The following is an 8291-nucleotide window of genomic DNA, read 5'->3' as shown; positions in this document are numbered from 1 at the left end:
GTCCTATAACCCGCCCCAACCCAATCAGCCGCGTGCATCCGATTTGAGCCCTGGGCCTCAATTCCATACTCATTTGCAGGTCCCGCCCGCCTAACTGCAGTCCCGCACCGCCGCCGGCCAGAACCCGCGCGTGATCCCGGCGGGCTCCGCAGCCAATGCACACCCTGAGTCCGCACCCGCAGCCAATCCCCGGCCACGTCCGGGCCCGCCTCCATCCCGTCCCCTTCCCCCCGAAGGCCCCACCCGCGGCCCGCCCCTCTCCCTGCTCAATTTCCATCCCGTCCGCGATCGCGGCGGGCCCCACAGCCTAGGCGTGCCCTGAGTCACACTCCACAGCCAATCCCGTGCCACGTCAGGCTCGCCCCCTCCCCGCCCCCTTGTTCCCACCAGCCCAGGACCCCCGAAATCCCGCCCCTCCCCTCCCAAAGAAAAACACCCCTCATCCAGTCTCATCCAGTCCAGCGATCCCAGCCGACCCCTTCGCCGAAGCACGAGCTGAGCGCAAACCTGAGAGTCAATCCCTGCCCCGGCTCCGCCCCCCGCGTCCGAACCCCGCCCAGCCGGGCCCTCAAGCCCAGGCGGGACTCGAGCCTCGAGTGGCGAGTTTCTCGCGCCTGGTAGAGGTGAGTAGCACGGGCGCTTCCGCGCGGACTGACGAGGGCCGACCCGGCGTGCGGAGCTCGGGTACGGAGGCCGGACTGGTCTTCCGGAGCCCGGCCCGGGCCGCCAGCGGGGGCGACTGCGGAGAGTCGGCCCTGGATTAACAAGTTGAGGGAAAGGCGCCGAGGTGGCTGGCCTCCAAGAGGGAGCCCCGAGACCCCGGCCACCGGCTTGCCGCTTTTACTCTTGAGTTCGCTGTTTGGGCTTTTAGAAGGCAATCTGTGAGGGTGACTTCCAGACTCTTAATTTAAAAAATCCAAAAGGAAACCAAGGCTCACACATTGTCTCATAAATGAAGCTTAGCAGAATCCAGCATTTGTAGGTAAAAGAGAAAAGTAGTCAAGTCTGTTGCTTTTGGAGTCGAGTGGCGCAGAAATCCTCCGCTCCTCCCACGCGCGTGGCTCCTCGGCGACCACCTGGACTGGGGCTGCAGGTCAGCCCTTAGCGGGTCTGACCTCGGGTGCTAAAACCGAATTCCTACTGTGCACCCAGGCAGCTGCAATGCTTCCCTCTGGAGAAGTTTATAGTTACACAAATCCCATTTTCACAGAACAGCTTTCCAGCAGTTTCAGGCTTGTGTCTCCTTAAATCGTGTGCTGAACAACTTTGGCTAATTCTTTTTTTTTTTTTTTTTTAAGACGGGGTTTCACCATGTTGGTCAGGCTGGTCTTGAACTCCCGACCTCAGGTGATCCGCCCGCCTTGGCCTCCAAAGTGCTTGGATTACAGGCGTGAGCCACGACGCCCGGCCAGGCCAGCTTTGGCTAATTCTTTCCGCTCTTGTTCGAAAGCCGTGGCTTTGAAGCCCATTCACTGTACTCCCCCATCCAGTACTTTGTTCACCGCCTAGATGCCCTATGTTCTATCAGTGAAACTTAAAAACATTCAGGAAGCAACCTAACAAGGTAGAATTATGAAAGGAAAATCTCCTTTCCCATGGTTGGACTCATAACAGTGTGGGCGGTGCATTTTTAGCTGTAGCTCTTTCTGCCTCGTGTTAATCTTGCTTGAACTTGCAGTTAACCCAGATGTTCTGGGCTTTCTCAAATTAAACCTCTTCCTTTCCTCCCCATGTGTAAAGTAAAATTGGATAATTTGGATTTAAGTCTAGAGCTTTAAGCTTCTTAAGATTTGTTTTGACTGCTTTGTCTGCCTTTTAGCTTTGTATTCGGCCCCCAAAAATTCACCAGCTTTCTCAGCTTCAGGCCACCCCAAATCTGCCAAGCATACCTTCTGAATCTTCATTTAAACACTCATTGATAATAAATGGACAAAGTAATTTCTATTGATCGAATGTTTTTGAATATGGACTTTATGCATAATATGCCATGATTAGATTACATAGATCATCCTGATTCATAAGCTGCCTGGTTTTCTTCACAGAAATTGTTTTTAGGGAGAAACTAGAAAAATACAATGAAAATATTGTTTAGAATTAAGAGCCATATACCTTTTTATTTTCTCCAACTTTTCTATGACATGTAAATTTAATATATTTATCTCACTTATTTGGTGAAAATATATATGTATGTATATATATATATATATATATATATGCAGTGTTGATTGCATTAGAAAATGCTGCTCAAAATATGCTTACTTAAAATGCAGATAAAAAAATAGCTTGATTTAAAGGTTCTGAATCTGCACTTGTCAGCCTGCTTAAATTTCTTGGGAGCCATTTTTTCACCTATGTTTCACCTGTGTTCCCACAATAAGATTACCTAGTGAGAGAGTCATAGGTGAGATGGAAAGAGAGCCTAAGTCTAGGTCTTGGAATTCCATCATTCAGTGTGGATTGTGGGAGAGGTAGGAGGGAAATGAGGGAGATGTGGTGTTTCTCAGGGGAGAGAGGGCTTGCCCACCAGTATCTAAAGCAGCAGAGAGCTCTAGGAAAGTGAGAATTGCAAAATGTCCACTGGATTTAACAATATGAAGGTCAAAGCAAGAGTTTCCACTATGGAGTAATGGATGCAAAAGTCAGATTGCACTGGGTTGAGGAGCATAGATTTAGGAATAGGAGACAGCTAGTAAAATGAGCAACAGGGAGATGGTAGAGTCAAGAGTTTTATTTTTTGTGTTTTTTGTTTGCTTGTTTGTTTTTAATGTTTTTTTAACTGGGAGAGACCTAAACAAGGCAAGTTTAATATGCAGGAGAAAAGAGGTAATAATCAGTGGAGCAAGGTCTCTGTAGAGGGAATGAGATCTAAGTCGTGGAGAAGAGACTACGCTTTTGAAGGTGGGTAATTTCCTTTTATAATGGGAAAGAAGAAACAAGGATTTTTTAGCTTTGAGAAAGTCGAGAGTGCAATCTGTTTGGACTGAGGAGGAAAGTAGAGGGATTTAGTTTAAAGGAGTGTGGGAAAAATTTAAAGAATAATTTTGGATTATGGGAGACAAGTATTGCCACAAAATAAATTAAAAGTATGGCAGAGTTTTGGGGGTCGATTTGAGATTGATAACCACAAATCTGTGGTGAAACCAATATCCCATGGGACTTTCTCCAGGAGTCCACAACTGCAGGGGCCATAGGAAAAGCAGGCACCGTAGTCGGGCTCATCCAGGAATAGGGTTTTGCAGACAAGTGAAAAGACAGGCAAGAATGGGTAAGGCATCATCAAGAGCATTATTGAAGTGGTGGAACTGTCTACACTGGGAAATAAAGGAAGACAGGGGCTGATTGGAAAAAGTAGGGGCAGCCTCCTGTAGATGTTGTTGATAATTAAGAATACTGATAGTTGGAATAATTAAGCAAATTGAAAGGATAGCGCTGTTCGCAGTGGCTCACACCTATAATCCCAGCACTTTTGGAGGTGGAGGCGGGCAGATTACTTGAGGCCAGAAGTTTGAGACCAGCCTGGCCTACATGGTGAAACTTTGTCTCTACTAAAAATACACAAACTTTCAACTGTGTCTTTTGGGACAGCTCCGCCATAATCAGCAAATGCCATTGTATCTTTATGTCTTGAGAGGGTCCCCTCTACCTGCTTGCTTTAACTCAAACCGTGTTTATTCATCTATTATGAAAAAGAGAAACTAAGGTCCAGCAAAAGTTTGTAACTTGACCTCAGAGAGAAACTTTTTTTTAAGATTGAATTCTGCTTTAATCTCTAATGTAGTGAATCACATTAATAGGTTTCTTATATAAATCCAACATCCCTTGGTCATGATGTATTATCCTCCTTGTATACTACTGGTTTTGATTTGTTAGCATTTTATGTAGAAATTCTATTGAATTTCTTACTAACCACATGCTCTAATTTTTCTTTACTATTTTTCTTACAGGGTTGGGGTTTATTTTATTTTATTTTCATGCAGTCAAAGAAACCTGAATTTAAATCTGGGCCCCATTTATTAAATGTATGATACTAGATTTATTACTTTTCTGGGACTGCTATAACCACGTTCTACAAACTGAGTGGCTTAAAACAACAGAATTCTATTTTCTCACAGTTCTGGTGGCTTAAAGTTTACAATCAAGGTGTCAGCAAGGCCACACTCTTTCTGAAATCTATTGGGGAATCCTTCCTTGCCTCTTCTTAGCTTCTGGTGGTTTGCTGGCCATCTTAAGCTTGCAGCTGCATAACTCCAGTCTCTTCCTTCATCATCACACATTGTTCTTCCTTTGTGTCTCTGTCTGTATGTGGCTCCTTTTTTTTTTTTTTTTGGAGGCAGGGTCTCACTCTGTCGCCCAGGCTGGGCACCATCTCAGCTCATTGCAACCTTTACCTCCTGGGTTCAAGTGATTCTCCTGCCTCAGCCTCCCAAGCAGCGGGGACTACAGGTACATGCCACCATGCCTGGCTAATTTGTATATTTTCAGTAGAGATGGTGTTTCACCATATTGGCCAGGCTGGTCTTGAACTCCTGACCTCATGATCCACTGGCCTCAGCCTCCCAAGGTGCTGGGATTACAGGCGTGAGCCACTGCACCCTACCATGGCTCTCCTCTTATAAGGACCCCAATCATTGGATCAGCAGCCCACCCCACCCAAGTATAACAGTATGATCTCACCCTAATTTTATCTGCAACAACCCTACTTTGAAATAAAGTCACATTTTGAGATAGTGGGGGTTAGCACTTACTCTTTGGCCCTTTGGGGTGGGGAAAATACAATTTAACCCATAACACTAGTAAACTCATTTCTACACACCCTGCTGCCTCTGAGGTTTTGTCTGTTACAATGTTATCACAGTGTTGTCATCTATGACTGCACTCTCAGGGGAACTAGAAAGAGGGCAATTGATGGAATTAGGGATATCAGATGAAAAGGGAAAAAATTTATTGAAAGTAGAAAAAATGTAGAAGAAAAACATATTTTAAATTAAGTACCACCTAAGGCATCACCCCACTGCATGGCTCAGCATCACCTCAGGCATCATTCTGAACAGGTGTGCTCTAGTTTGCTTTCAACACATAACTTTGACATGGAGTTTCATGCTTTCTTCTCACCTCTTCTTTGACCTGTAAATAATCCTAAATTTCTAAAGTCCTCAATTCCAGTGTAACAAACAACTCTAGCTCTGTGCACATTTTTTAAAAATATCAAGACGAGGACTAGAATCCAGGTATCCTGATTTTTAGTAATTTCTCCTCCTCTCCATCCTGCCTCCCCTACTTGTGATAAACCCCCGTTTATCACAAGAAGTTAAAAGAGTTTTCTTCTCTCATCTGTCCATTTATAAGAAAGCATTTTGTTTACACTTTGCTCGAATACCTGAAGAATCACGCTGAACTTAAATAAATGGACATCTATTTGATGGGGAAAAAAATATGGTCCTAAGTCAAAAAACTTTGTGATAATGAAGATTCTTCAATATAGTTCCTGTTGTTTGGTAATACTTTTCCTGAAAATTAGCCCATCTGTCTAATTGAGTTAGTATTTTATTCCAGAACACAGGAATTAGTACCACAAGAGTAAGCATGTCTTGATGTAAGAAAACTTAAAATTGAAAGACATAAAATACAATGGGTAACTACTTACTTTCCTGAACACAGGAGTTAGTACCATGAGAGTTAGCCTGTCTTTCAGCAAGGACTTCATGACTAAAACACCAAAAGCAATGGCAACAAACACCAAAATAAACAGATGGGATCTAATTAAACTAAAGACCTTCCACACAGCAAAAGAAACTATCATTAGAGTGAACCAGCAATCAGCAGAATGGAAAAAAGTTTGGCAATCTACCAATCTGACAAAGGGCTAATATCCAGAATCTACAAAGACCTTAAACAAATTTGCAAGAAAAAAAAAAAAAAAAAAACCATAAAAAAGTGGGCAAAGGATATGAACAGACACTTCTTGAAAGAAAACATTTACACAGCCAACAAACATATGAAAAAAGTTCAACATGACTGGTCATTACAGAAATGCAAATCAAAACCACGTTGAGATACCATCTCATGCCAGCTATAATGGCAATCATTAAAAAATAAAGAGACAACAGATACTGGAGAGGATGTGGAGAAATAGGAACACTTTTACACTGTTGGAGGGAGTGTAAATTAGTTCAACCATTGTGGAAAACAGTGTGGCGATTCCTCAAGGATCTAGAACTAGAAATACCATTTGACCCAGCAATCCCATTACTGGGTATATACACAAAGAATTATAAATCATTCTGTTACAAAGGCACACATATGTTTATTGCAGGACTGTTCACAATAGCAAAGACTTGGAACCAACCCAAATGCCCGTCAATGATAGACTAAAGAAAATGTAGCACATATACACCATGGAATACTTCGGCCATAAAAAAGGATGAGTTCATTACCTTTGCAGGGGTATGGATAAAGCTGGAAACCATCTTTCTCAGCAAACTAGCACAAGAACAGAAAATCTTAACACTGCATGTTCTTATAAGTGGGTGTTGAACAATGAGAACACATGGACACAGGGAGGGGAACATCACACACCAGGGCCTGTGAGGGAGTTGGGGGTTAGAAGAGGGATAGCAGGGGATGGTAGGCTAGGGATGGAATAGCATTAGGAGAAATACCTAATGTAGATGATGGGGTGATGGATGCAGCAAACCACCATGGAACGTGTATACCTATGTAACAAACGTACCCCAGAACTTTAATAATTATTTTTAAAAGTTAGCATGTCTTGGTTTAAGAAAACTTGAAAGACAAAATACAAAGGGTAACTACTTACTTTACAAAAGGAATCAATATTTCATAAAAGGGTTCTTCTCATAAATAGCCCACTTAAATCATTAGTTTATAATGTGATTTTATGTTCTATCTTGTTACTCATCAGTTATTATCAAGTGCCTCCTGTAATGCCAGGGGATACAGTGGTGAACGTACCAGGTCCCTGCTCATGAGCTTTAATTTACTTTAATCAGTAAGTAAATGACCAGCCAAACAGACAAATCAGAAAACGCTTTGTAGAGAATTAATAATAAAGTAATAGGCTGGTGTGATGTAGAATGGCTAAGCGGCTGTTATAGATTACATGGCAAGGAAAGGTCTTTTTAGTTGCAGTCATCTAAACTGAGATTTTATACACAAGAACAGGATTTTCTTTTCTGAGAATAACTCTGCCACCCAGGCTGGAGTGCAGTGGTGCAATCTTGGCTAACTGTAACCTCTGCCTTCTGAGTTCAAGCGATTCTCTTGTCTCAGCCTCCTGAGTAGCTGGTATTTTAGGTGCCCACCACCATACCTGGCTAACTTTTTATGTTTTTGTAGAGACGGGGTTTGGCCATGTTGGCCAGGCTGGTCTCAAACTCCTAGGCTCAAGTGATCTGCCTGCCTTGGCCTCCCAAATTGCTGGAATTAATAGGCCTGAGCCACCGTGACTGGCCGGGATTCTGTGTTCTACATTTTTTCTTTCTTTTTTTTTTTTTTTTTTTTTTTTTGAGACAGTCTCTGTCACCCAAGATGGAGTACAGTGGCACCATCTTGGCTCACTGCAACCTCCACCCTCCAGTTCAAGCAATTCTGCCTTAGCCCCCAGAGTAGCTAGGTTCGCAGGTGTGCACCACAACATCCTGCTAATGTTTTTGGGTTTTTTCATGTTTTTTTTGTATTTTTAGTAGAGACAGGTTTTTGCCATGTTGGCCAAGCTGGTCTCAAACACCTGGCCTAAGTGACCCGCCCACCTTAGCCTCCCAAAATGCTGGGATTACAGATATAAGCCACCATGCCCAGCCTATATTCTACTTTTTAATAAACATCTACTATATGGTTTTTCACAGCTAAAGTGTCCTTTAACCTTAACATTTTGGTAACCTGAAGAGATTTATAGCTAGCTTCAGTGGCCCTTTTAAATCCACAGATTAAGTCTCTTTTTCTCTAAGATTTGATAACTTAGCTGAAATGCTATCCACTGATACAACAGCCTTATACTGTAGACTTGAGAGAAATTTCTATTTGCCTAAATGTTTTTAGAAAGCTGGGTTTTCTTTCCACTTCTAAGTGGCAATATCATAATAGAGTTTCATTGCCTTGATCTTTCATTTACCCATGACGGATATCAATTTCCTTACAGGTAGAGAAGCAATTCAGAATGCATGCCTATCATGCCTCTGGAATCTACTAAAATGGCTTGCTGGAATTTTTGGAGGAAGTAGCCCCTCAGCGTAACCTAAGAGTCACTCATAGGTTCCTTATATTTATCAAGG

At 42.9% G+C, this 8291-nt stretch overlaps 1 protein-coding gene across 1 annotated transcript in view; it reads left to right on the top strand.

Annotated features, from left to right (window-relative positions):
• Positions 1-408: 408 nt before the first annotated feature.
• KYAT3 (kynurenine aminotransferase 3) overlaps positions 409-8291 on the top strand; it is a 72909-nt gene continuing 65026 nt past the window's right edge. The window contains exon 1 of the mRNA XM_003943258.4: positions 409-623. The gene's annotated coding sequence lies outside the window, so the exon portion shown is untranslated. The remainder of the gene's footprint in view (positions 624-8291) is intronic.

This window comes from Saimiri boliviensis, chromosome 11 (assembly GCF_048565385.1).
Source record: "Saimiri boliviensis isolate mSaiBol1 chromosome 11, mSaiBol1.pri, whole genome shotgun sequence".
Lineage (NCBI taxonomy): Eukaryota > Metazoa > Chordata > Mammalia > Primates > Cebidae > Saimiri > Saimiri boliviensis.
This window is presented reverse-complemented; position numbering and strand designations above follow the sequence as displayed.